Source organism: Ambystoma mexicanum, chromosome 10, assembly GCF_040938575.1.
Source record: "Ambystoma mexicanum isolate Mex_15411 chromosome 10, UKY_AmexF1_1, whole genome shotgun sequence".
Taxonomy (NCBI): domain Eukaryota; kingdom Metazoa; phylum Chordata; class Amphibia; order Caudata; family Ambystomatidae; genus Ambystoma; species Ambystoma mexicanum.
In genome coordinates, this window is record NC_090932.1 from 1,251,273,447 (window position 1) to 1,251,301,386 (window position 27,940).

General features: G+C 44.0%; 1 long non-coding RNA gene across 1 annotated transcript in view; it reads right to left on the reverse strand.

Annotated features, from left to right (window-relative positions):
• LOC138492200 (uncharacterized) overlaps window positions 1-24,602 on the reverse strand; it is a 132,531-nt gene extending 107,929 nt beyond the window's left edge. Inside the window, exon 1 of the long non-coding RNA XR_011276163.1 lies at window positions 23,993-24,602. This is a non-coding gene — a long non-coding RNA (uncharacterized lncRNA). The remainder of the gene's footprint in view (window positions 1-23,992) is intronic.
• Between the last annotated feature and the right edge of the window lie 3,338 nt (window positions 24,603-27,940).

The window sequence follows — 27,940 nt, forward strand, 5'->3', positions numbered from 1 at the left end:
CCTTATTATCGACAAATATTCTGCAAGATCTAGCCAATGCAGTCCTTATGATAGATAATGATTCTACAAGATATATCATACATATTCCTTAGCTTGCTAGCCAACGATTCTGCAAGATCTAGCCTATGCAGTCCTTACTATAGACAAAGATTCAGCATGATGTAGCCAATGCACTCCATATGACAGACAAATATTCTGCAAGATATGCCCTATCCATTCCTTAACCTGCTAGACCAAGATTCTACAAGCAGTATCTAGTCTATCCTGTCCTTATTATAGTCAAACATTCTGCATAGTCTAGCCAATGCAGTTCTCATGATAAACAAACATTCTGCGAGAATCTAGGCTATGCAGTCTTTATGATAGGAAAGATTCTGCAAGATCTAACCTACACAGCCCTTAACTTGCTAGCCAAGGATTCTGCCAAATCTAGCATATGCAGTCCTTATTATAGACAGCAATTCTGAAAAATCTAGCCTATGCAGTCCTTATTATAGGCAAAGATTGTGCAAGATCTAGCCTCTGCAGTGCTTATTATGGACAAAGATTCTGCAAGATCTAGCCTCTGCAGTCCTTAATATACACAAAGATTCTGCAAGATCTAGCCAATGCAGTCATTATGATAGACAAGTATTCTGCATGATCTAGCCTACACAGTCCTTAACCTGGTAGACAAAGATTCTGAAACATCTAGCCTGTACAGACTGTATGATAGACACAGATTCCACAAAATCTAGCCTATGCAACCCTTAACCTGCTAAACCAGGATTTTGCAAGAACTAGCCTAAGCAGTCCTTATTATAGACAAATATTCTGCAATATCTAGCCGATGCAGTCCATATGATAGACAATGAATCTGCAAGATATATCCTACACCGTCCTTAGCTTGCTGGCCAAATATTCTGAAAGATCTAGCCTTTGCAGTCCTTACTATAAATTAGGATTCTGCAAGATCTAGCCAATGCAGTCCTTATGATAGACAAAGATTCTGCAAGAATCTAGGCTATGCAGACTTTATGATAGAAAATATTCAGCAAGATCTAGCCTACACAGTCCTTAACTTACTAGCCAAGGATTCTGCAAGATCTAGCATATGTAGTTTTTATTATAGACAACGATTCTGAAAGATCTAGCCTATGCAGTCCTTATTATAGACAAAGATTTTGCAAGATCTAGACTACACATTCCTTAACCTGGTAGAGAATGATTCTGAAAGATCTAGCGTGTGCAATCCTTACTATAGACAAAGATTCTGAAAGATCTAGCCTATACAGTCCTTATGAAAGACAAAGATTCTGCAAGATCTAGACTACACAGTCCATAGTGTGGTAGAGAAAGATTCTAACAGATCTAGCCTATGCAGTCCTTAACCTGATAGACCATGAATCTGCAAACCTAGCCTATGCAATCCTTATTATAGACAATGATTCTACAAGATCTAGCCAAATGCAGTCAATATGATAGACAAGTAGTCTGCAAGATCTAGCCTATGCAATCCTTCTGATAGACAACGATTCCTCAAGATCTAGCTTATGCAGTCCTTATGATAGACAAAGATTCTGAAAAATCTAGCCTACACAGTCCTTAACATGCCAGAAAAAGATTCTGAAAAATTTAACCTATGCAGTCATTATTACAGAGAAAGATTCTGAAAGATCTAGTCAATAAAGTCCTTATGATAGAAAAAGATTCTGCAAGATCTAGACTACACAGTCCTTAACCTGTTAGGCAAAGATTCTGAGGTATCTAGCCTATGCAGTCCTGCAGGAGATAACGTACACAGTCCTTAACCTGCTAGACAAAGATTCTGCAAGATCTAGCCCACACAGTCCTTAACCTGCTAGCCGAACATTCTGCAAGTTCTATCCTCTGCAGTCCTTATTATAGACAGCGATTCTGCTAGAGCTAGCCAATACAGTCCTTATGATAGACAAATATTCTGCATGATCTAGCCTAAACAGTCCTTAACCTGGTAGGCAAAGATTCTGAACGTTCTAGCCTGTGCAGTCTGTATGATAGACACAGATTCGGCAAGATCTAGCTTTAGCAGTCCTTATTATAGACAAGTATTCTGCAGAATCTAGCCAATGCAGTCTGTATGATAGACAATGATTCTGCAAGGTATATCCTACACAGTCCTAAGCTTGCTAGCCAAAGATTCTGAAACATCTAGCCTATGCAGTCCTTACTATAGACAAGGATTCCGTAAAATCTAGTAAATGCAGTCCTTATGATAGACAAAGATTCTGCAAGATCTGGCCTAGCAAGTCCTTAACCTGCTAAACCAAGATTCTACAAGCAGTATCTATCCTAGCCAGTCCTTATTATAGTCAACCATTCTGTGCGGTCTAGCCAATACAGTCCTCATGATAAACAAAGATTCTGCAAGAATCTAGGCTATGCAGAATTTACGATAGAAAAGATTCTGCAAGATCTAGCCTAAACAGTCCTTAACTTGCTAGGCAGGGATTCTGCAAGATCTAGCCTATGCAGTCCTTATTATAGACAAATATTCTGAAAGATCTAGTCTATGCAGTCCTTATTATAGACAAAGATTCTGCAAGATCTAAACTACACATTCCTTAACGTGGTAAAGAATGATTCTGAAAGTCCTAGCCTATGCAGTCCTTATGATAGACTAAGATTCTGCAAGATCTAACCTGTGCAGTCCTTAACCTGATAGTCCAAGAGTCTGCAAGATCTAGCCTATGCAGTCCTTATCATAGACAATGATTCTAAAGAATCTAGCTAATGCAGTCCATATGATAGAGAAAGAGTCTGCAAGATCTAGCCTATGCAGTCCTTATGATACACAAAGATTCTGAAGATCTAGCCTATGCAGGCCATGACCTGCTAACCAAATATTCTGAAAGATCTAGCCTATGCAGTCCTTATTATAGAGAAAGATTCAGCAAGGTCTGGCCTACACAGTGCTTAACCTGGTAGACAAAGATTCTAAAAGAGCTAGACTATGTAGTGCCCTTATGATAGAAAAAGGTTCTGCAAATCTTGCCTATGCAGTCCTTATTATAGACAATGTTTCTGCAAGATCTAGGCAATGCAGTCCTTATTATAGACAACGATTCTGCAAGATCTAGCCAATGCAGTCCATAAGATAGACACAGACTCTGCAAGATCGATCATACACAGTCTATAACCTGCTAGACAGAGATGCTGCAGGATCTAGACAACACAGTCATTAACCTGCTAGCCAAAGTTTATGCAAGATCTAACCTATGCTGTCCTTATTATAGACAAAACTCTGCAACATATAGCCAATGCAGTACTTATTATAGACACAGATTCAGCAGGATCTAGCCAATGCAGTTTGTATGATAGACAAAGATTCTCCAAGTTCTAGCCTACACAGTCCTCAACCTGTTAGACAATTATTTTGCAATTTCTGGCTTATGCAGTCTTTATTATAGACAAAGATTCTGCAAGATTTAGCCAAAACAGTCCTTATTATAGACACAGATTCTGCAAGATCTAGCCTATGCAGTCTTTATGATAGACAAATATTCAGCATAATCTAGCCTACAATGTCCTTAATCTAGTAGACAAAGATTCTGAAAGATCTATCCCATGCAGTCCTTATTATAGACTGTGATTGTGCAAGATCTCGCCTAAGAAGTCCTTAACCTGCTAGACCAAGATTGCTCAAGATCAAGCCTATGCAGTCCACATGATAGACAGAGATTCTACAAGATCGAGCCAATGCTGTCCTTATTCTAGACAAAGATTCTGCATGATTTAGCCAGTGCATTCCTTATGATAGACACAGATTCTGCAAGATCTAACCTACAAAGTCCTTAACCTACTAGCCAAAGATTATGCAAGATCTATCCCATGCAGTCTTGCAAGATCTAGCCAATGCAGTCCTTATGATAGACAAAGATTCAATAAGATCTAGCCTACAAAGTCCTTAAACTGCTGGACAAAGATTCTGCAATGTGTGGACTATGCCGTCCATATTATAGACAAAGATTCTGCAAGATCTAGCCAATATATTCCTTACTATGTAAATGAATATTTCCCTTCTGTTAAAGGTACAGTGAGAGGAAGTGTGGCTGCGGACACTCGAGTGGGTAACTTACCAAAGAACAGGTCATTTGGCATTGTTCATTCTCACAGAGGAGTGCCGCTGGACTATTTTGTGACAAGCCCTATTGTAGACAAAGATTGTGCAGGATATATCTAATGCAGTCCTTATGATAGACAAAGATTCTGCAAGATCTAGCCTACACAGTAATTAAACTGCTAGCCAAAGATTCTACAAGATCTAGCAAATGCGGTCAATATGATAGACAAAGAGCCTGCAAGATCTAGCCTATGCAGTCCTTATGATAGACAATGATTCTGCAAGATCTAGCTTATGCAGTCCTTATGATAGACAAATATTCTGATACATCTAGGCTACACAGTCCTTAACCTGCTAGACAAAGATTCTGATAAATCAAAACTATGCAGTCATTATTACAGAGAAAGATTCTGCTAGATCTAGCCAATGCAGTCCTTGTGATAGAAAAAGATTCTGCAAGATCTAGACTACACCGTCCTTAAACGGTTAGATAAAGATTCTGACAGATGTAGCCTATGCAGTCCTTATGATAGACAAAGATACTGCAAGATCTAGCCTACACAGTCATTAACCTGCTAGCCAAAGATTCTACAAGATCTAGCCAATGCGGTGCTTATGATAGACACAGATTCTGCAAGCTCTAGAATTCACAGTCTTTGACCTGCTAGCAAATGTTTCTGCAAGATCTAGCCTATGTAGTCCTTATTATAGACAAAGATGCTGCAAGATCTAGCCAATGAAGTCCTTGTTATAGACAATGATTCTGCAAGATCTAGCCAAAACAGTTCTTATGATAGACAACGATTCTGCAAGATCTATCCTACACAGCCCTTAACCTGCTAGCCAAGGATTCTGTAAGATCTAGCCTATGCAGTCCTTATTATAGACAAGGAGTCTGCAAGATCTAGACAATGCAGTCCTTAATATAGAAAATTATTCTGCAAGATCTAGCCAATATATTCCTTATTATGCAAATGAATATTTCCCTTCTGTTAAAGGTACAGTGAGATGAAGTGTGGCTGCGGACACTCGAGTGGGTACCTTCCCAAAGAACAGGTCATTTAGCAGTGTTCATTCTCGCGCCTTTGGACTATTTTGTGACAAGCCCTATTATAGACAAAGATTGTGCAGGATATATCTAATGCAGTCCTTATGATAGACAAAGATTCTGCAAGATCTAGCCTACACAGTCATTAACCTGCTAGCCAAAGATTCTACAAGATCTAGCAAATGCGGTCAATATGATAGACAAAGAGCCTGCAAGATCTAGCCTATGCAGTCCTTACTATAGACAAGGATTCTACAAGATCTAGCCAATGCAGTCAATATGAAAGACAAAGAGTCTGCAAGATCTAGCCTATGCAGTCCTTATGATAGACAAATATTCTATAGGCTCTAGCATACACAGTCCTTAACATGCTAGAGAACATTCTGCAAGATCTAGCCTACACAGTCCTTAACCTGCTAGGCAACGATTCTGCAAGATCTTGCCTATGCGGTCCTTATTATAGGCAAAGATTCTCCAAGATCTAGGCAATGCAGTCCTTATTATAGTCAACCATTCTGTGCGGTCTAGCCAATACAGTCCTCATGATAAACAAAGATTCTGCAAGAATCTAGGCTATGCAGAATTTACGATAGAAAAGATTCTGCAAGATCTAGCCTAAACAGTCCTTAACTTGCTAGGCAAGGATTCTGCAAGATCTAGCCTATGCAGTCCTTATTATAGACAAAGATTCTGCAAGATCTAAACTACACATTCCTTAACGTGGTAAAGAATGATTCTGAAAATCCTAGCCTGTGCAGTCCTTATGATAGACTAGGATTCTGCAAGATCTAACCTGTGCAGTCCTTAACCTGATAGTCCAAGAGTCTGCAAGATCTAGCCTATGCAGTCCTTATCATAGACAATGATTCTAAAGAATCTAGCTAATGCAGTCCATATGATAGAGAAAGAGTCTGCAAGATCTAGCCTATGCAGTCCTTATGATACACAAAGATTCTGAAGATCTAGCCTATGCAGACCTTGACCTGCTAACCAAATATTCTGAAAGATCTAGCCTATGCAGTCCTTATTATAGAGAAAGATTCTGCAAGATCTGGCCTACACAGTGCTTAACCTGGTAGACAAAGATTCTAAAAGAGCTAGACAATGTAGTGCTCTTATGATAGAAAGGGTTCTGCAAATCTTGCCTATGCAGTCCTTATTATAGACAATGTTTCTGCAAGATCTAGGCAATGCAGTCCTTATTATAGACAACGATTCTGCAAGATCTAGCCAATGCAGTCCATAAGATAGACACAGACTCTGCAAGACCGATCATACACAGTCTATAACCTGCTAGACAGAGATGCTGCAGGATCTAGACAACACAGTCATTAACTTGCTAGCCAAAGTTTATGCAAGATCTAACCTATGCTGTCCTTATTACAGACAAAGACTCTTCAAGATCTAGCCAATGCAGTCCTTATTATAGACACAGATTCAGCAGGATCTAGCCAATGCAGTTTGTATGATAGACAAAGATTATCCAAGATCTAGCCTACACAGTCCTCAACCTGTTAGACAATTATTTTGCAATTTCTGGCTTATGCAGTCATTATTATAGACAAATATTCTGCAAGATTTAGCCAAAACAGTCCTTATTATAGACACAGATTCTGCAAGATCTAGCCTATGCAGTCTTTATGATAGACAAATATTCAGCATAATCTGGCCTACAATGTCCTTAATCTAGTAGACAAAGATTCTGAAAGATCTATCCCATGCAGTCCTTATTATAGACAGCGATTGTGCAAGATCTCGCCTAAGCAGTCCTTAACCTGCTAGACCAAGATTCCTCAAGATCAAGCCTATGCAGTCCACATGATAGACAGAGATTCTGCAAGATCGAGCCAATGCTGTCCTTATTCTAGACAAAGATTCTGCATGATTTAGCCAGTGCATTCCTTATGATAGACACAGATTCTGCAAGATCTAACCTACAAAGTCCTTAACCTACTAGCCAAAGATTATGCAAGATCTATCCCATGCAGTCTTGCAAGATCTAGCCAATGCAGTCCTTATGCTAGACAAGGATTCAATAAGATCTAGCCTACAAAGTCCTTAAACTGCAAGACAAAGATTCTGCAATGTGTGGACTATGCCGTCCATGTTATAGACAAAGATTCTGCAAGATCTAGCCAATATATTCCTTACTATGCAAATGAATATTTCCCTTCTGTTAAAGGTACAGTGAGATGAAGTGTGGCTGCGGACACTCGAGTGGGTACCTTACCAAAGAACAGGTCATTTGGCATTGTTCATTCTCACAGAGGAGTGCCGTTGGACTATTTTGTGACAAGCCCTATTATAGACAAAGATTGTGCAGGATATATCTAATGCAGTCCTTATGATAGACAAAGATTCTGCAAGATCTAGCCTACACAGTAATTAAACTGCTAGCCAAAGATTCTACAAGATCTAGCAAATGCGGTCAATATGATAGACAAAGAGCCTGTAAGATCTAGCCTATGCAGTCCTTATGATAGACAACGATTCTGCAAGATCTAGCTTATGCAGTCCTTAAGATAGGCAAAGATTATGCATGCAAGATCTAGCCTATGCAGTCCTTATGATAGACAAATATTCTGATACATCTAGGCTACACAGTCCTTAACCTGCTAGACAAAGATTCTGATAAATCAAAACTATGCAGTCATTATTACAGAGAAAGATTCTGCTAGATCTAGCCAATGCAGTCCTTGTGATAGAAAAAGATTCTGCAAGATCTAGACTACACCGTCCTTAAACGGTTAGACAAAGATTCTGACAGATGTAGCCTATGCAGTCCTTATGATAGACAAAGATTCTCCAAGATCTAGCCTACACAGTCCTTAACCTGCTAGACAGTTATTCTGCAATATCTGGCTTATGCAGTCTATATTATAGACAAATATTCTGCAAGATTTAGCCAAAACAGTCCTTATTATAGACACAGATTGTGCAAGATCTAGCCTATGCAGTCCTTATGATAGACAAATAGTCTGCATAATCTAGCCTGCAACGTCCTTAATCTAGTAGACAAAGATTCTGAAAGATCTATCCTGTGCAGTCATTATTATAGACAACGATTGTGTGAGATCTCGCCTAATCAGTCCTTAACATGCTAGACCAATATTCCTCAAGATCAAGCCTATGCAGTCCACATTATAGGCAGAGATTCTACAAGATCTAGCCAATGTTGTCCTTATTATAGACAAAGATTCTGCATGATTTAGCCAGTGCATTCCTTATGATAGACACAGATTCTGCAAGTTCTAACCTACAAAGTCATTAACCTACTAGCCAAGGATTATGCAAGATCTATCCCATGCAGTCTTGCAAGATCTGGCCAATGCAGTCCTTATGATAGACAAAGATTCAATAAGATCAAGCCTACAAAGTCCTTAAACTGCTAGACAAAGATTCTGCAATGTGTGGACTATGCCGTCCATATTATAGACAAGGATTCTGCAAGATCTAGCTAATATATTCCTTATTATGTAAATGTATATTTCCCTTCTGTTAAAGGTACAGTGAGATGAAGTGTGGCTGCGGACACTCGAGTGGGTACCTTCCCAAAGAACAGGTCATTTAGCAGTGTTCATTCTCACAGAGGGGCGACTTTGGACTATTTTTTGACAAGAACTATTATAGACAAAGATTGTGCAGGATATATCTAATGCAGTCCTTCTGATAGACAAAGATTCTGCAAGATCTAGCCTACAGAGTCATTAACCTGCTAGCCAAAGATTCTACAAGATCTAGCCAGTGTGGTCAATATGACAGACAAAGAGCCTGCAAGATCTAGCTTATGCAGTCCTTATGATAGTCAAAGATTATGCATGCAAGATCCTATGCAGTCCTTATAATAGACAAATATTCTAAAACATCTAGGCTACACAGTCCTTAACCTGCTAGACAAAGATTCTGATAAATCAAAACTATGCAGTCATTATTACAGAGAAAGATTCTGCTAGATCTAGCCAGTGCAGTCCTTATGATAGAAAAATATTCTGCAAGATCTAGACTACACAGTCCTTAAACGGTTAGACAAAGATTCTGACCGATGTAGCCTATGCAGTCCTTATGATAGACAAGGATTCTGCAAGATCTAGCCTACACAGTCATTAACCTGCTAGCCAAAGATTCTACAAGATCTAGACAATGCGGTGCCTATGATAGACACAGATTCTGCAAGCTCTAGCATTCGCAGTCTTTGACCTGCTAGCAAATGTTTCTGCAAGATCTAGCCTATGCAGTCCTTATTATAGACAAAGATTCTGCAGGATCTAGCCAATACAGTTCTTATAATAGACAACGATTCTGCAAGATCTATCCTGCACAGTCCTTAACCTGCTAGCAAAGGATTCTGCAAGATCTACCCTATACAGTCCTTATTATAGACAAAGAGTCTGCAAGATCTAGACAATGCAGTCCTTAATATAGAAAAAGATTCTGCAAGATCTAGCCAATACAGACCTTACGATAAAGATGTTGTATGATCTAGCCTACGCAGTCCTTAACCTGCTAGACAAAGATTAGACAAAATCTAGCTTACACAGTCTTTAACTTGCTAGCCAAATATTCTGCAATATCTAGCCTATGCTGTGATTATTATAGACAAAAGGTCTGCAAAATCTAGCCAATGCAGATGTTATTATAGACACAGATTCTGCAGGATCTAGCATTCACTGCCCTTAACCTGTGAGACAAAGATTCTGCAAGATCTAGCTAATGCAGTCTTTATGATAGACAAATATTCTGTAAGCTCTAGCATACACAGTCCTTAACATGCTAGAGAACATCCTGCAAGATCTAGCCTACACAGTCCTTAACCTGCTAGCCAACGATTCTGCAAGTTCTAGCCGATGTGGTCCTTATTATAGGCAATGATTCCTCAAGACCTAGCCAATGCATTCCTTTTGATAAGCAAAGATTCTGCAAGATCTAGCCTACACAGTCCTTAACCTACCAGCCACAGATTCTGCATGATCTAGCCTATTTAGTCCTTGTTATAGACAAATATTCTGCAATATCTAGCCAATGCAGTCCTTATTATAGACAAAGATTCTGCAAACTCAAGCATACACAGGCCTTAACATGCTAGACAAACAATCTGTAAGACCTAGCCCAAGCGGTCCTTAACCTGCTAGCCAACAATTCTACAAGATCTAGTCTATGCAGTCCTTATTATGGGCAACAAATCTGCAAGACCTAGCCAATGCAGTCCTTGTGATAAGCAAATATTCTGTAAAATCTAGCCTACACAGTCCTTAACCTATTAGCCAAGGATTTGGCAACATCTAGCCTATTCAGTTCTTATTATAGACAAAGATTCTGCAAGATCTAGCCAATACAGTTATTATTATGCAAATTAATGTTTCCCTTCTGTTAAAGTTACAGTGAGATGAAGTGTGGCTGCGAACTCTCGAATGAGTACCTACCCTAAGATCAGGTCACTTAGCAGCGTTCATCCTCGCAAAGGTGCGCCTTTGGACTATTTTTTGACAGTCTCTATTATACACAAGGGTTCTGCAAGATCTAGCTAATGCAGTCCTTATGATAAACAAATATTCTGCAAGATCTAGCAAACACAGTCATTAACCTGCTAGCCAACGATTCTTCAAGATCTAGCCAATGCAGTCCTTATGATAGACAAAGATTCTGCAAGCTCTAGGATACACAGTCTTTAACCTGCTAGTCAAAGATTCTGCAAGATCTAGACTACACAGTCTGTAGTGTGGTAGAGAAAGTTTCTGAAAGATCTAGTCTGTGCAGTCCTTACTATAGACAACGATTCTGCAAGATCTAGTTTATGCAGTCTTTATGATAGGCAAAGATTCTGCATGCAAGATCTAGCCTATACAGTCCTTGTGATAGACAAAGATTCTGAATAATTTAGCCTACACAGCCCATAACCTGCTAGACAAAGATTCAGAAATATCGAACCTATACAGTCATTATTACAGAGAAAGGGTCTGCAAGATCTAGACTACACAGTCCTTAACCTGTTAAAACAAATATTCTGACATATCTAGCCTATGCAGTCCTTATGATAGACAAAGATGCTGCACGATCTAACCTACACAGTCCTTAACCTGCTAGACAAAGATTATGCAAGATCTAGCCCACACAGTCCTTAACCTGCTAGCCAAAGATTCTGCAAGATCTAGCTTCTGCATTCATTATTATAGACAAATATTCTGCAAGATCTAGCCAATGCAGTCCTTATTATAGACAAAGATTCTGCAAGATCTAAACTACACATTCCTTAACATGGTACAGAATGATTCTGAAAGATCTAGCCTGTGCAGTCCGTATGATAGACTAAGATTCTGCAAGATCTAACCTGTGCAGTCCTTAACCTGATAGACCAAGAGTCTGCATGATTTAGCCTATGCAGTCCTTATCATAGACAATGATTCTAAAGGATATAGCCAATGCAGTCAATATGAGAGAAAAATTCTGCAAGATCTAGCCTATGCTGTCCTTATGATACACGAAGATTCTGAAGATCTAGCCTACGCAGTCCTTGACATGCTAACCAAAAATTCTGCAAGAGCTTGCCTATGCAGTCCTTATTATGGAGAAAGATTCTGCAATATCAAGCCTACACAGTGTTTAACCTGGTAGACAACGATTCTGAAAGAGCTAGACTATGTAGTGCCCTTATGATAGAAAAAGGTTCTGCAAGATCTAGCCTACACTGTCCTTAACCTTCTATCCAAAAATCTGCAAGATCTAGCCTATGCAGTCCTTATTATAGACCATGGTTATGCAAGATCTAGCTAATGCTGTTCTTGAGATAAACACAGACTCTGCAAGATCTATCATGCACAGTCTTTAACCTGCTAGACAGAGATGCTGCAAGATCTAGACACAACGGTCATTAACCTGCTAGCCAAAGTTTATGCAAGATCGAGTATATGCTGTCCTTATTATAGAAAAGGTTTCTGCATGATCTAGCCAATGCAGTCATTATTATAGACACATATTCTGCAAGATCTCGCCAATGCAGTCCTTGTGATAGACAAAGATTCTCCAAGATCTAGCCTACACAGTCCTTAACCTGCTAGACAAAGATTCTGCAATGTCTGGTTTATGCAGTCTTTATTACAGACAGATATTCTGCAGGATCTAGCCAAAACAGTCCATATTATAGACACAGATTCTGCAAGATCTAGCCTATGCAGTCCTTATTATATACAACGAGTCTGCAAGATGTAGCTAGTGCAGTCCTTATGATAGGCAAAGATTCTGCAAGATCTAGCCTACACAGTCCTTAAACTGCTAGCCAAAGATTCTGAAAGATCTAGCCTATGCAGTCCTTATTATAGACAAGGATTCTGCAAGATCTAGCCAATGCAGTCCTTATGATGGACAAAGATTCTGCAATATCTAACCTACACAGTCCTTAACCTGCTATCCAAAGATTCTGCAAGATCTAGCCTATGCAGTCCTTATTATATACAATGAGTCTGCAAGATGTAGCTAGTGCAGTCTGTATTATAGACAAAGATTCTTCAATATCTAGCCAATGCAGTCCTTGATAGGCAAAGATTCTGCACGCTCTAGCATACCAGTCCTTAACCTGCTAGACATAGATTAAGCAAGATCTCGCTTACACGGTCCTTAAGCTGCTAGCCAAAGATTCTGCAATATTTAGCCTATGCACTCCTTATTATAGACAAAACGTCTATACGATCTAGCCAATGCAGTCCTTATTATAGACGAAAATTTTGCAAGATCTAGCCAATGCAGACCTTAATATAGACAAAGATCCTGCAAGATCTAGCCTATGCAGTCCTTATCATAGACAATGATTCTAAAGGATATAGCCAATGCAGTCAATATGATAGAGAAAGAGTCTGCAAGATCTAGCCTATGCAGTCCTTGTGATACACAAAGATTCTGAAGATCTAGCCTACGCAGTCCTTGACCTGCTAACCAAACATTCTGCAAGAGCTAGCCTATGCAGTCCTTATTATAGAGAACGATTCTGCAAGATCTGGCCTACACCGTGCTTAACCTGGTAGACAAAGATTCTGAAAGAGCTAGACTATGTAGTGCCCTTATGATAGAAAAAGGTTCTGCAAGATTTAGCCTACACAGTGCTTAACCTGCTATCCAAAAATCTGCAGGATCTAGCCTATGCAGTCCTTATTATAGACCATGGTTATGCAAGATCTAGCCAATGCTGTCCTAAAGATAATCACAGACTCTGCAAGATCTATCATGCACAGTCTTTAACCTGCTAGACAGAGATGCTGCAAGATCTAGACAAAACGGTCATTAACCTGCTAGCCAACGTTTATGAAAGATCTAGCCTATGCTGTCCTTATTATAGACACTGATTCTGCTAGATCTAGCCTATGCAATCCTTATGATAGACACATATTCTGCATAATCTAGCCTACACAGTTCTTAATCTAGTAGACAAAGATTCTGAAAAATCTCCTGTGCAGTCCTTATTGTAGACCATGATTGTGCAAGATCTAGCCTATGCAGTCCTTAGCCTGCTAGACCAAGATTCCTCAAGATCAAGCCTATGCAGTCCACATTATATACAGAGATTCTATAAGATCTAGCCAATGCTGTCTTTGTGATAAACAAAGATTCTGCGAGATCTATCTTATGCAGTACTTATGATAGGCAAAGAGTCTGCAAGAATCAGCCTACACAGTCCTTATGCTGTTAGCTTACGATTTTGCATGATCTAGCCTATGCAGTCCTTATACAGAGCTTCTGGAGGATTTAGTCTGCACAGTCCTTAACCTGGTGGACAAAGATTCTGCAAGATCTAGCCAATGCAGTGCTTATGATAGACAAAGATTCTGCAAGATCTGTCAAAAAAGGTAGCAGGCGCCCCTCTCCAGAAAGAACATGGCATGATAACCTGTTCTGTGGTTTTTTCCTACTTTGAGAGTCTGCAGCCATCGCTTTTTGCTCACTGTACCTTTCAATATGTATTTGCATATCAGTCTTTGTCCCGCCCACATGGGCAGTCCAGCACCAAAATGCTATGGCAATTCCCTTCTGAACAAGAGTACCAACTGCAACCCCATACATGTGTTTCAGCCTTGTTGGGCCTCATCAGTGAGGTGGAGCTGTGCCTCTCTAAGCACAGTGAGCAGGGGGTCCATGTCTGGGTTCCCCCATGGGTGCTATAGGTACTCTTCTTCAGAAGGGAATTGCCATAGCATTTTGGTGCTGGACTGCCCATGTGAGCGACAAAGACTGATATGCAAATGGATATTTCCCATCAGTGAAAGGTACAGTCAGCAAAAAGCGATGGCTGCGGACTCTCAAAGTGGGAAAAAAAACACAGAATAGGTTATCATGCCATGTTCTTTCTGGAGAGGGGTGCCTGCTACTTTTTTTTTAAAATGTGCAAAGAACTTGGGTTTGGTCGCCCTAGGTTACCTGGGGGAATGCAGACGTGGACCGCCTGCACACTGTACTCAGAGAGGCACAGCTCCACCTCAAGGATGAAGCCCAACACGGCTGAAACACGTGTATGGGGTTGCTATAGGTGCTCTTGTTCAGAAGGGAATTGCCATAGCGTTTCGGTGCTGGACTCCCCATGCTGGGGGGGGACAAAGACTGATATGCAAATTAGTATTTCCCAACTGTGAAAGGTACAGTGAGCAAAAAGCAATGGCTGCGGACTCTCAAAATGGGAAAAAACCACAGAACAGGTTATTGCCATGTTCTTTCTAGAGAGAGGCGCCTGCTACCTTTTTTTTTATTATTATTCTGCAAGATCTAGCCTACCCAGTCCGTAAGCAACTAGACAAGGATTTTGCAATGTCTGGCCTATGCAATCCTTTTGTAGTCCTAAAAGGTCATTGCAAACTGGATCTGAAAGTGAGCACATTAAGGTCCTGATTCACAGGAGCTTTTTTATAATGGTGGAATCCCATGGAAAAATGCTCTGTGAATCAGGTCCTTAATCTCTGAATGACCGTTGCCTGCAATAAAAATAACGCACAGTAGCATTTAGCCAGCAGTGTTATGCATCAAAGACTGCCCATCCGGTACCAGACTAGCTATGTGCAGAAGCCATTGCGCTAGACTGGCCCCCTTTAGCACACGTGACCTGCCAGGCCCAGGGCTCGTTCTAGTCTCCACTAGTATTTCCTACTGATGGAGTCCATGGAATCAAAATGCCTGTCACCTACCAGGTCAAATTATGCTACTACTGTGGTGAACCCCCTCTTTCCAACTCAGGCGATGATACCTCACATCAAAGCATATTGCTGCTTGTTATTGATATGATCACGTTTTCTTTTCAACATAACTGTATTCTCAAATGAATGCCCCAAAAACATGTATGTTTAATACTGAAATATTAATAATAATATTTCTTCACAGTGACTCGCGTTGTATTAAACCGAATTCCAAGCGCTATGGTGATAGGTGTTAATATTATCCAGCTCCTCCCTGTAGTCAATGGTTCAACCCTGGAAGCCATCCTTGGAAGCTAGAAATGCGGAGTCGGTCCAGCGCGGATTCGAACCTGTGACCTTCTGCTAAACACAGGAGACAAGGGTGAGGTGTGCTGGCTTGCAGATATGCACACAATAAAATATGAATAAAAGACTGCTTAGAAGGGACAGGCTAAACTAAAAACCAGATAAGGGACGTGACAATCTTCCGGACCTCCCGAAAAGCGCGACTTATGGAGCGGCGTGTAACTCGGCCTCCCCAGGAAAGCCTCGCCTTCCGCAAGAGCTCGTCCTTGCAGAGCTGAGTGAGGCGTGTTCGAGTAGGCGGCCTCGCGGCTCCTATGAGTCGCCGCGCTTGCACTCAGTGGTGAGAGCGACTCGGGCAAGTAAACACAGTTGCTTCCCCGCATAAAATGGAAGAGCAGGTACACCATTCACTCTCAGGGGTGGGAACGAGAGTTGGGTGTCAGGGAGGGGAGCGGGCTTGCCCTGGCCTATGCGGCAGCAAGGCAAGGCCCGAGGGACAGACATGACCTCAAGTGTGGGCCAGGTTTTATACTCAAAGTGGCCCAGTTTCTTGAGTTTCTTCACTGTCAAACTAGTAGTTCTGACCAGCGCTACTGATCAAATATTCTTTCAAATGTACGATTTGGACGTTATTTTTGCAAACAATCTCCCCTTTGGTTATTACTCGGTTTGTCACAAAGGGTGCCCATTTGCGACTGTGGTCCAATGTTTCCATTGCTGGCCGAGCCAATTGTATGCCCCAGCCCGTCCTTGAGAGCGAGCGCTGAATTGCATGCCATTACACACACACAAAGAATTTCTAGTCAAGAAAGTGAAACGTACGACTGTCCGTGTAAAGGTCATACTTGCATGCAATCAAGGGCAAAGCATATGTACTTGTCATAAAGCTAAACAGTGTCAAAAGTTGCATTTGACAAAAGAAACAAGAAAAGGGGTGAGCAGTTATACAATTCTTCAGCCATATATAAATGTTTTTTTTTGTTTAAGTTCCTAGCTGAGAGATTCGAGGTAGATGGCCCAAAAAGCAAGCTGAGCCTGATGGAGGTTAAGTGTGGGAAGGCGGTGTCCAGTGTGGCGGCTGCAGGTTGAACCGGGCAAAATTGTGGTTCTTGCACTGGGGGGGGGGGGGTATAGTTCACTGGGGCGCGGTCCCCATTTACAACTACTATACTCGTGCAAAGGAAACCCTTAACTCCTCCATGTAATGTGCCATGAACGCAAATTACAGTAGAGAAGCGACTCTTGGCCGTAAAAGGATTTAAGAAAACTAGTAGAGGGGAAGATGTTGACCACGCTGTTTAAGTCTATTTCAATGTAACTAGCGCCTAGGTGCCCGTGGGCTTTGGGCGCTGCAATACATGCACAAATAAAATAATGACATAAAATAGGTGGCAGCAGGGGCCAGTGCGGCCAAGGGCAATATGATGAATTTGAACGGAAGAAGTCATGGGAGCCCCCACAGAGGGTCGATACTGGACGGGTTCCTCAGCGGTTCCAAATGTATTGATGGGGCCGGGCAAACAAGCAGGGAAAGGTTAAGGTGCAGAAGGGTTATGTACTGTGCACGTCGTCATTGAAGGAGGCGGGCAGCTACGCGTGGCAGGGCTGGCTTAACTCCCCCCCCCCCCCCCCCGCACCCCCCTATCCTCCCGAGGACGATGAAACCAGTGCCATTCAAGATGGGGTGTTATTACAGCGCACAGAAACTAGAGGAGTCTGGCATGAAGCGCTATATAAGGAGGCAATATTATTCTTATTTGCTGAATGGTATCGTCTGCTGGAAGTCGCATCTCCAAAAGGGTCACGATCCACTGGAGACACCCCAGAGGAGAGCTCTCAAGATTGTGAAAGTCTGGTGCTAAAGAAAGGTCCACGAGCTGAAATCGGGGCGTCGTTTATTTTTTTCTAGTTCGTGTTTTGTAGCGTCCCGACGCAGAGGAGCCCACTTCAGAACCCCATGACGGGAGAGGCGACGCGAAGAAATAATGATGGGGCATTTTACAGGGGAGCAGGGGGCACTGAACTCATAGCCAGCCGCGTGGCTGTGTTCTTAAAGGTTCCTGAAAAGTGCCCCAGTGATGGCAGAAGGTCGGGCTGGAGGCACAAGTCGTGGCAGGTCGGTCACATATTAGGCCATGATGCAAAGCTGGGTAGGCAGTCTGGAAGTGTGGGGGCAAACCCGGTTGTGGAAGTGAGCCCAATACCGAGGAGGTGAGGCGCCCGAAGCAGAGGTGAAGAAATAGATCCCGCTGCAAGGCCCTCGCAGGGGCCTGCAGGGCTCATCCCCAGAGCAAATATTATGCCCGTGGCAAAGGTTTGCAGAAAGATCCGAGGGGCGACACCAAGGGGGGGAATCAGGAGTAGCGGGGATGCCCGTGTGCGATGGGTAAGGAGTCGAGTCTACTACGCTGTCGCAGCAGGCAGGTGGGTTTGGTGGGTCTCTGCCAGGTGGATAGGCATCTGGGTACGTGTTAATGCACCAGGTCCGTTAATCCAAATATTGGCCCCTGGAGGTTTTAGGGAGATAACTATGCTTATCTACAAGGCCTGCCCATTACACCCGCATGGTATCTAGGAGAGGGTGGGGTGACGAGGGGTGTCAATCAAGACTGCATGGCAGTTCACATCTTGAAGTGTCCCCAGAGACATAATTCAGCAGGGCCCCTCTAGCTCTTCAGGTCTGAAAGGCACTTTCAGCCGGAAGCGGATTGTTTCAATGCCGGACATGGACCCGCTGTGCAAGTGACCTGCATGGACGCAGGGGCGTCTCTTAAAACCTGGCCTGCTGTGTGGCCCCGAGGACCCGCACACAAGATCGCAGCTCTACTCTGCTCCACAGAAGGGCGATTCGGCTCTGGGCTGACCTTCCCGCCTGCCCCTAGGATTCCCGACCGGGCTCCCAGACAGACACTACACCTTGGGATAAGTTTTAATAAAAGCACTAGTCCCCGTTCCAGTATTTTGCCACGGAATGCAAACCTGAAATGCAAGTTACGCCTCATCTGCAAACCAAAGGGAACATGTGTTCGGCAGATTAATACAATTCGACCCAGTATGTGTAGGTCGTGTAGCATGACATTACGATTCAAAGAGCTGTACTTGCCATGAGACGTATCTGCGCTCATATATCAAATATATGCACCCTTTTAATGGCTCGGTCCATGCGAGCATGCAGCATATAGCAGCATGCTACAGACAATATACACACGTGCATGCAGACCTGCGGAAAGGCAATCATTCCATGCTACCCCACAGCGATGCACTGTTTAAAGGGAGCAGAACAGTGAGCGGCATATGAATATATATCGCGGGAACATATTACCGACATGTGAATATATATCGCGGGGACATATTACCGACACATGACTATGTCGCCAGCCATAATGAATGTACTGATAGCCGCAGATACCCACGTTGCAAGCGCCGGAACATCATTGTATGTGCTATACATGTGCAACCAGCGGCTGGCATTCCCGAAATTGGAATTACATTTGGTGTTTTTTTTTTTCTTCTGTTTGTAATTTTTTTTAAAGTTCTTTTTTCACCATCTTGAGGTTTTGAACGGAACGCTCTCCGAGTCATCTTTATGTAATTATTCAGATACCTCCTACCACCCAAAAAATAAAATCACTGTGGCACAGAGCACACCTGAGGAGCATGGTGGGTGCCGTGTGGCGGGGGCACACATACATTCGATGGACAAAATGTCAGCCACTTTTACTTAACATGGGTTTTCTACAAATAGTAGTTGCAATCAGAGCCTTCACCCCCCAAAAAGCCACTGCCCACCGGGGCGAGGAAAGAAGGTTGCGAATCTGGCAAGCTGCACTTTTATTAACTGTAAAAACTTCAAATTGCGGCAGGCGCGGCCGTATTAACATTTGCACAATGCACCTTTGCCAAGCGAAAGAATACGAGGGCATCCATAAAGTCGGAGAACTCTCCAGGTATTAAAACTCTCAAAGACAAATATTCGAAGCATATGTTTTTGTTTCGAACACTCTGCGTGTGTTATGGTACTTATGGTTTTATAGCCGTGTCTGTCATCTTGCGGGTTGAAAGGGAGTGTGTTAATTATTACGGAAAGTTCAGATAGACTCGCACAGTTCGGCTCCGGGAACCAGGAGACCGGCACTTAAGGGGCGTTTACAGTCCAGTAATGCACGCCGTATCTTTGGCACGTGTATTTTCGTGCGCTGTGTAGAAATGCAGCTTGTTTCACTGTAATGGATTTCATTTGACTTTATTCATATGAATCTTCCCGGGGGAAGGTGAGCTTTCGCGGGTGCTTTACAGCAGGGATCTAGTGTGCGCGGGCGAGTGGCGGGCATAATACGATTTGCACACCCGAAATAGCATTTCTTGATTTTCGATGAAAGGAGGAGTCGCACAGTATCAGACAGTTGATAATTCATGTGTCAGAACAGAGGAGCACGACCGGGTTTTTAAACCCCGCGTTCTGCTACGTTTTCGCGGGGCAGAGCGTGGAAGCGAGCGCCCGAGATAGTCAAAGCAGCCCCGTGTTGGATTGCAGGGGAGTTCATCTTCGTGCTGATGGAGTATAACTGCGGGAGCCCCTTTATTAATAGGCCTCTTTTGGAGTCTTCACGGTCCTGGAAAGGGTTAACGCCTGGGTGGAAGCGGTGGGTGCCAGGCTGCACGGCTGGCACGGGAGCCTGCCCTCGGAAGGCAAGCACCGGGCTTTGGACTGGTTCCTGCCTCTTAGCTTAGACTCAGGCGCCTTTAGAGAGCGGCACCAGGAAGCTGAAAAGAGGGACTTTTGCTAAATATAAGGTATAGTCGCGAGCAGCCTTGAGGCGCAGCGCCTGGGCGCCCGGGTCCACGGTGTGGGCACGCCGCATGTGTCCACGGAAAGAAAGCTTGTCCAGCAGACTTGCTGCTCACTCCAGTACACGGTGCAATGCTTTCCCTAGTCACCCTCCCTTCCTTCAATAGCCCTTCATATATTGCCACGCCGCTTTTACATTAGTCCAGTATTTCTATCCCTAGATTTATATAGAAATGCATACGGCGTGTTTCCCGAGCCTGCCCCCCTCTCTCTCTCTCTTTATTTCTGTCGTTCTTCTTTCTTACTTTCGCTCTTTCTTTCTTTCTTGATTTCTTTCTTTCTTTCTTTTCTCCAATTAATGCTTGCTTTCTCGCAAGTTCTTTTATTCGTGTGTGTCGATTTATCTTTCAAGCTTTCTTTCCTCCCTCTCTCTCCCCCTCTTCTATAAAGTTAGGTTATATATGTTGCTTTACCTTTTTTTCTTTCCCCCCTCTTTAATCCCCCTGTCCTTCTCTTCTAATAAGTTTTTTTATTCACATATGTCGATGTATCTTTCTTTCCTCCCTCCCTCTCTCTCGCCCCTCTTCTATAAAGTTATGTATTTATGTATGCCTCTTTCTTTCTTTCTTTCTTTCTTTCTTTCTTTCTTTCTTTCTTTCTTTCTTTCTTTCTTTCCTCCCTTTTCCCGCCCTCCTCGTCATTTAAGTCATTTTATTCATGTATGTCGATGTATCTTTCTTTCTTCCCTCCATCTCTCTTCCCCCTCTCCTCCTCTCCTGCTCTTTATGTATGTCAATTTACCTTTCTTTCTTTCTTTCTTTCTTTCTTTCTTTCTTTCTTTCTTTCTTTCTTTCTTTCCTCCCTTTTCCCCTCCTCTTCATTTAAGTCATTTTATTCATGTATGTCGATATATCTTTCTTTCCTCCCTCTCTCTCTTCCCCCGCCCCTCTTCTATTAAGTTATTTTATTTATGTATGTCGATGTTTCTTGCTTTCTTCCCTCCATCTCTCTCCCCCTCTCCTCCTCTCCTGCTCTTTATGTAAGTCGCTTTACCTTTCTTTCTTCCTCTCTTTCCTCCCTCTCCCTCCCTCCCCTCCCCCTCTTCTATTTGTTTGTCTTGCTTTCTGCCTGCACCGCTCTGCTTTTTCTCCTTCCCCTTCGCTGGCTAATCTGCTGCTCATCCGACTTTTGAAATGAAGCGCTTTAGCAGAAATCCCATTTACTGCAGCCAAAATAAATAAACGAGGGTAAGATTTCCGGTCACTGACTTGGGGGCCCTTTGGAAATGATGTAAGCCTTAAAACGTCGACATGGCAAATATAAAACAGACCCAAGTTGCACTGTGACATTTTCTGGGGTAGACAAAAAAGTGTAAACCTCATAATCACGTGTTCGGGCCACTTTCCGAGGTCCACTGCGAAATGCAGGCCTTTTACTGACAAGTAAACGATGTGCTCCAAAAGATTATTAGCCTGATTCATGGAATTATTTGCGTGATAAACGAAGGTTTGCGCGCCTTTCTGCCCGAAAATCCCCACACTTCAAACAGGGATTTTCGGGCAGAAAGGCGCGCAAATCTGCGTTTTTCACGCAAATAATTCCATAAATCAGGCTCTATGTGTTTATACACTGCTTTAGTGGGTCTAGGGGTCCGATTCGCAAACCGTGTTCCAATGGGGGACTCCCGCCCACCGCTTTGTGAATCCGGGTCTGTGTGTGTACACTTCCTAGGCAGGGGTTTGGGGGGCAGCAGTGTTTCCTGCAGCGTGTCTTACAAATGGGAGTGTTGCTTGTGAAACACTGTGGTGGTCGAAACTGTCTTTCCTCTGCAGTTGTCTTCAAACTGTGGAGCTGGTGGGGGGTGGGTATGTACAGGGGTGGGGGTGCAACAGGCTCTTCCAACAAGGGAGTGCCGTGACTACTTTTACTAGAAAATAAAAGTAGATATGACATTTGGGGGCGGGGGGCAGCAATACTATTTTTTCGCAAGGGGGGTCGGCAACAACATTTTTACTCGGGGGGTGGGGGGGCTTGGCATAAATAGGTTTGAAATTCGCTGCTTCGCCATCACCCTCACCAAAGTCTACAGAATACAGAATGTTCTGGACACTCCAGTGCGTCTGTCTTCACTAAACGGCGTGAAAAGGAGCAGGATGGCCCAAGATACATGACAAGCACGCGCGTGGACGCACAGGTTACGTGTGCTCGCGGTGTGTTGATGCCACTGTGTCCGTTTGTGTGTCGGTCATTTGGCGTTCATTGCCCGATTGTGGACGTACGGGGAGTAACAACCCACCACGTGGGCCCCAGTGTGGCATTCCGTGTAATGTAGGGCCTGTAGGTTTTCTTTAAGCGGAATGATTTCTTTAAAATGGCAGAGCAGGGAGACGTGTGGCCCTCCGCCCTCGGAGGAAGGAAGGGGTTCGATAGCAGACGGGAACGCGCTCAGCAACACGCCATTACACGTGAGGGGGTCGAGGGAGTGGGGGTCACATTCAGAGACCGTCGCTGCTAGGGTGGATGGAATCGCTGTTTCTTGATATCAGGGGAGGGGCGGTACCCCCGTCCTGTGTGCTGGTTTAGGGCGCGCGCAGCTCCCTTCGGAAGGGCCACCCCACAGGGGCCCGGCCCTGCAGAGTGTGCTTTCGCCCAGCCGTGCATGCTTTGCCTTCCCCTTAATTGAAACCCAGTAAGGGGGCGAGTAACGGAGACCATGTTGGAATTGAGGAAACGTGTCCGCGGCTCCATGGCGAGCTTTAGTTCACCAGATTTCCTCGTGCCCATCCCTCTTCCCCTGTCACCTCGCTATTGACAGTAGCCCGTCCGCGCCAGATGTAATACCCCCCCCATCCCGCCCCTCCACTTTCCCTGAGTAAGGTAGCCATCGATTACATAATGATAGATTGGGGCCTTAAACGTTGCCTCAAAAACACGACCGCAAGAGGGGGGGGCGTGGGGGGAGTCATCTGACGCGGGATCGGGTTGCCACTTTGTTTTGCCGCCGCCGACAGCCGCGGCTGATGTGAACCTGGGGGAGAATGCGGTCATGTGGCCCGCGAACTTGACGTGATCCCGCCTGTAAGCCTCGCTTATGTAGCCTTATGGGCAACAAGCCTCGGCTCTCTGATCTGGGAGCTCCCCGCCTCCCCCCAGCTTAACCTCCTCGCCCCCCCCCCCCCACAACAGATATACACACACTGGCACACACAGCACGCTCAAAGGCATGAACACGCAGACTCACGCATGCTCACGGTGACAGCCACACACGCTCGCGCTGACACACAAACACATGCTGGTTAAAAATGCTCCATTCTGTATAGTCTAGAATAGCTACAATAGCGGCACAAGCATGTGGACGCGTCAGTGTTAACACCCCCCCCCCCCTGCCCCTCCCCGCCCCCCAATCCACACGGCACACGGTCAGTGTGAAATAGCACGGAGACGGTAGCGGGGGATCACTGTATACGTTCTGTTCCCCTCTTTCAAAAGTGTGCACATTTTGTTTCCAGCAGGGAGAACAGCAGCCTTGCGCCATAAGAGCCCCCCTCCCCTCAGAAAGAGCCCCCCACTCCATACGTTAAAAGTCAAAAGAATGGCGGGTTGGCGGAGCACGTAGCACTCACCTCCACGGCTGGCAGCGCCAGACTCCCGAGCGTGCAGACTCCCTGGCTGCGGCAGAGTGAGCCCGCCCGATGCGCTGTCAGATAAACGTCGCGTGTTGGCTCTTTCATCCGGAGATTCTGGCTGCACTGGAGCGACGAGGCGGCTGGCATCCTGCAGACAGAACGCTGCTGGGAGAACCTGCCCTCACTCTCTCAAGTGCCGGGGCTTTTTCTAAAAAGAAACGTGTACTCTCCGCATGCACACACTCTAACGTGAGCTCACCCGCCACAGAAGAGCAAAAACAGAACTAGGAAACGGCCTCTGCGAGCTTCCCGGCCGGGCGCACACCGTGCACGCCTGCATGGATAGGTTTACAATGACCCACCTCGTTATGCTCTCTGCGGCCGTTGATGAGAGATGTGTGATATTGCAGGCCCGCTGGCAACATTCATATTTTCGCGTTTGAAGTCTAATTGCAAACGGAGGGGCTGAGGGAGTCACTTGTGTACAACGTGGGATGGTTGTCGGAGCAGCCTAAACCAACTGGCGCCAAAGCACGTCTCGGCTAAAAATAAGCAGCCCCCGGCGACACAACCTGGGCAATCTGCTAAAAAACCGATCTAAATCGCTCCTGATCAATAATTCATCGGCCCCGTCAGTGACATAGACTCGAACGTTACAGGGAAGCCTGGCTCGCGTATGGGCCCCTGTGCTTGCATGCATGTCAGTTGTATTATGAAACTGGAGGGCAGTGACACACGGATGGTCGGGGGTCACGCAAACGCCAACGCAACTCTGCTGGGAAGGAAGGAAGGAAGGAAGGAAGGAAGGAAGGAAGGAAGGAAGGAAGGAAGGAAGGAAGGAAGGAAGGAAGGAAGGAAGGAAGGAAGGAAGGAAGGAAGGAAGGAAGGAAGGAAGGAAGGAAGGAAGGAAGGAAGGAAGGAAGGAAGGAAGGAAGGAAGGAAGGAAGGAAGGAAGGAAGGAAGGAAGGAAGGAAGGAAGGAAGGAAGGAAGGAAGGAAGGAAGGAAGGGAGGGAGGGAGGGAGGGAGGGAGGGAGGGAGGGAGGGAGGGAGGGAGGGAGGGAGGGAGGGAGGGAGGGAGGGAGGGAGGGAGGGAGACATCAAATGTTTACAACACACTTTAGGTGGCAAGTGGAACATTTGGACAATCTAGACAAAGAAAGTTATTTCTTCAAATAATAAAGTGATGGGTAAATACAGAAGTAATCATTACTAAACTGATTAAAGTGTCAAACATCTCAGCAAGATGTTCTATAGGTTGAACCTTAGCACAGGCGCTCTTTCTTGGTAGTGGCCCTGTCCCTCTGGTGATGCTGTTGGCTGGTGACTGTCCTGGTGTTGTCCACTCTATAACGGAGGCCCCATCTGCCTCACTAATGGCAATGGAGACTGTGTAGCACTGATAGCAGTCATGGTTAGTGTCTGAAACTCGGTTTGTTTGCGGCATGGCGCACACCTGTGTATTGGTGCACTGTGTGCTGACAGTATACAAGAAGGAAAAGGAGAAGTGCCCAGCTTAACAAGGCCCCGCATCTGCCCACTAAGGGCCATGGCCTGCAGTGACGCAGCAAAGACATTATCATATTGATACATAGACCTGTGCATGTGAGCAAGGCAGGCCCTGGGATTTGCAGGGCCCTGGGTGGCAAAAGATGTCAGGGGCCCTTTTATTTTCATCACAAAAAAAACATGTCACAAATTAGTCAGTAATATCCGTGGAGATCAAATAAACTGGCATTTAGTCCCTGAATTTTAACTGTTAATATTACGGTTGTAGCAATATCAGAAGTGAAAAAAACAGTGCAAAGGGAAATCAATTCTTGGTTCACCTGTGATTTGCAAAAGCTAAAGAGCACCAAAACCAAGGCCCTCTATACTTGGAAAACGTCTCTATCTGACGCGTACAAATACAAAAAAAGCTGTGATCACAGCAAAAATAACTCACCTGGATGACCGGATTGCTAAAGCCCAGTCAAAACCCAAGCAGCTATTCAAATTATTTAAAGAACTGGAAACAAAAAGAACACTTCACAGGACACCATCACGAAAGATACTAAATGGTGTAATCAGGTACAAGAGACTATGGATGCTAAGATTAACAAATTTAACAGAAGTATTTTAGAAGCTAGAGCAACCTTATCACAATAATAATGACATTATTATACCATATAAATGTTGGAAAGAAGAAGAACTCCTTGCTTTTAAACCTGTCACGGAGGCAGACCTTACAGTGATAATACACAATCTTAAACCATTATCTGTAAGGGAGATGTCTGTCCCGCCTTAACTATTACAGCCTGTGCTACTTTGCTTATTCCTACCCTCTGCAAATGTGTTAAAGCTTCATTCAGAGGCTGCTCTGTACCTACTTGCATGAAACATTCATGGGTGGCACCATTATTTAAAAAAAACAGGCCTTCCCCCTGATGACCCACTTAATTACCACCCAATCTCTAATTCCCCATTTCTACTGAAGATCCTTGATAGAGTTGCATATACTCAACTATTGGCTCATCTGAGAAATGCTAACATTCTGAATAAGAGACAATCCGTCTTTCGGGAAAAGCATGGTACCGAGTCTGCTCTGCTGGATTAAAAAATGTAGGCTTTTTTTAAACATTTTTTTAAAGTAATCTGCAAAAATTACTGTTTTAAAAAAATAATACTCAGGGTGCCAGGTTCTCAACTTTTTTTTACACAAGAAATGAAATGGGCTAACACATCTCATCACTTGCGCCCCAAAAAAGTGCAGCCCAATCCACAAGGGACACATGAATGGTCACATTTTATATGCGCGCCCATTCAGATGGCCTTTTTCACCTCCTTGATCAAATAAAGTGGCGTTTCTGCCAATTTAAAAGCGCATCCCTCATTTCCAAGCAAGATGCACTTTTAAATGTGCAGAAATTGTAGGCAACCCTACGCGCACAGGATGTGGGGCTGCCACTGCATGACAGGGTCTTTCCTGACCCTGTCATGCATTTATTTTAAGGCATGAACCGCTGCTGTGTCGCTTGCATTTCTGTTCCTCAAACAGGATAAAAATGAATTTTTTGGGTCGCATTTTGCAGCGGCAGGCACCTGTGAAAGGCGCTGGGAGCTTGCAGAACTGTCGGGAGAGCGATTCTATTCAAAGTACTGTCCATTTTGATGACAAAAATCTATCAAATGTTACAATTTGACCTATTTCGTTAAGTACTATTCGATCGATTTTTATAAATACTGAACATGCGTTGCAGGGCTGTCACCCGCTCCCCATGTTCAGTATTTTTGGTCTAGGGTGGTTGTAGAAGTGTTTTCCCCTTTTTCCTCAAAATTGGAGGCGGGGACAAAAAAAAAAAGAAAATAACGAAAAAGGGACCCTGCAGAGTCGGATCCGACCCACGTTCGAGGGACGGATCGGGCACCGCAGGGTTGCAGGGGAAGCGGCAGCGATCAAGCAGTTTAGTAGGTGAGGGGGTTGGGTGGTGGTGAAAGGTACTTTTTGGGTTGTATGGCTGAAGTGTAAATCAATTCGCAGCGAAATTGACTACGGTCAATTCCGCCGCAAATAATTACACTTCGGTCAAACAACCCAGAACACCATTCAAGGCAGCTGGCCAGTGCACAATTTGCGCTACAGCTCAAGCCTATGAAAATGCGCCGGTCACCTTTGAGAATAAGGTGACCTGCTCATTTTCAAAAATGGGTTGTCTAAAAATAGCATATCCTCCGTTCTTTTTTTAAATGCCCCATTATTTGAAAATCTACATTTAAAAAACATAAAAAAATGGTTACACTATGAGAGAGAGGGAGAGTGATGGGTGAGATGTGAAGTGATAGACAAGAAATCAGAGGGAGAGCAGTGGGTCAGAGGAGGAAGCACTGCACAAGAGAGCAGAGGAAGCAGTGATGTGGTGGGCCAGAAATCTGAGAGCTAGCAGAGGTACAGAAAGTAGAGAGAGCGT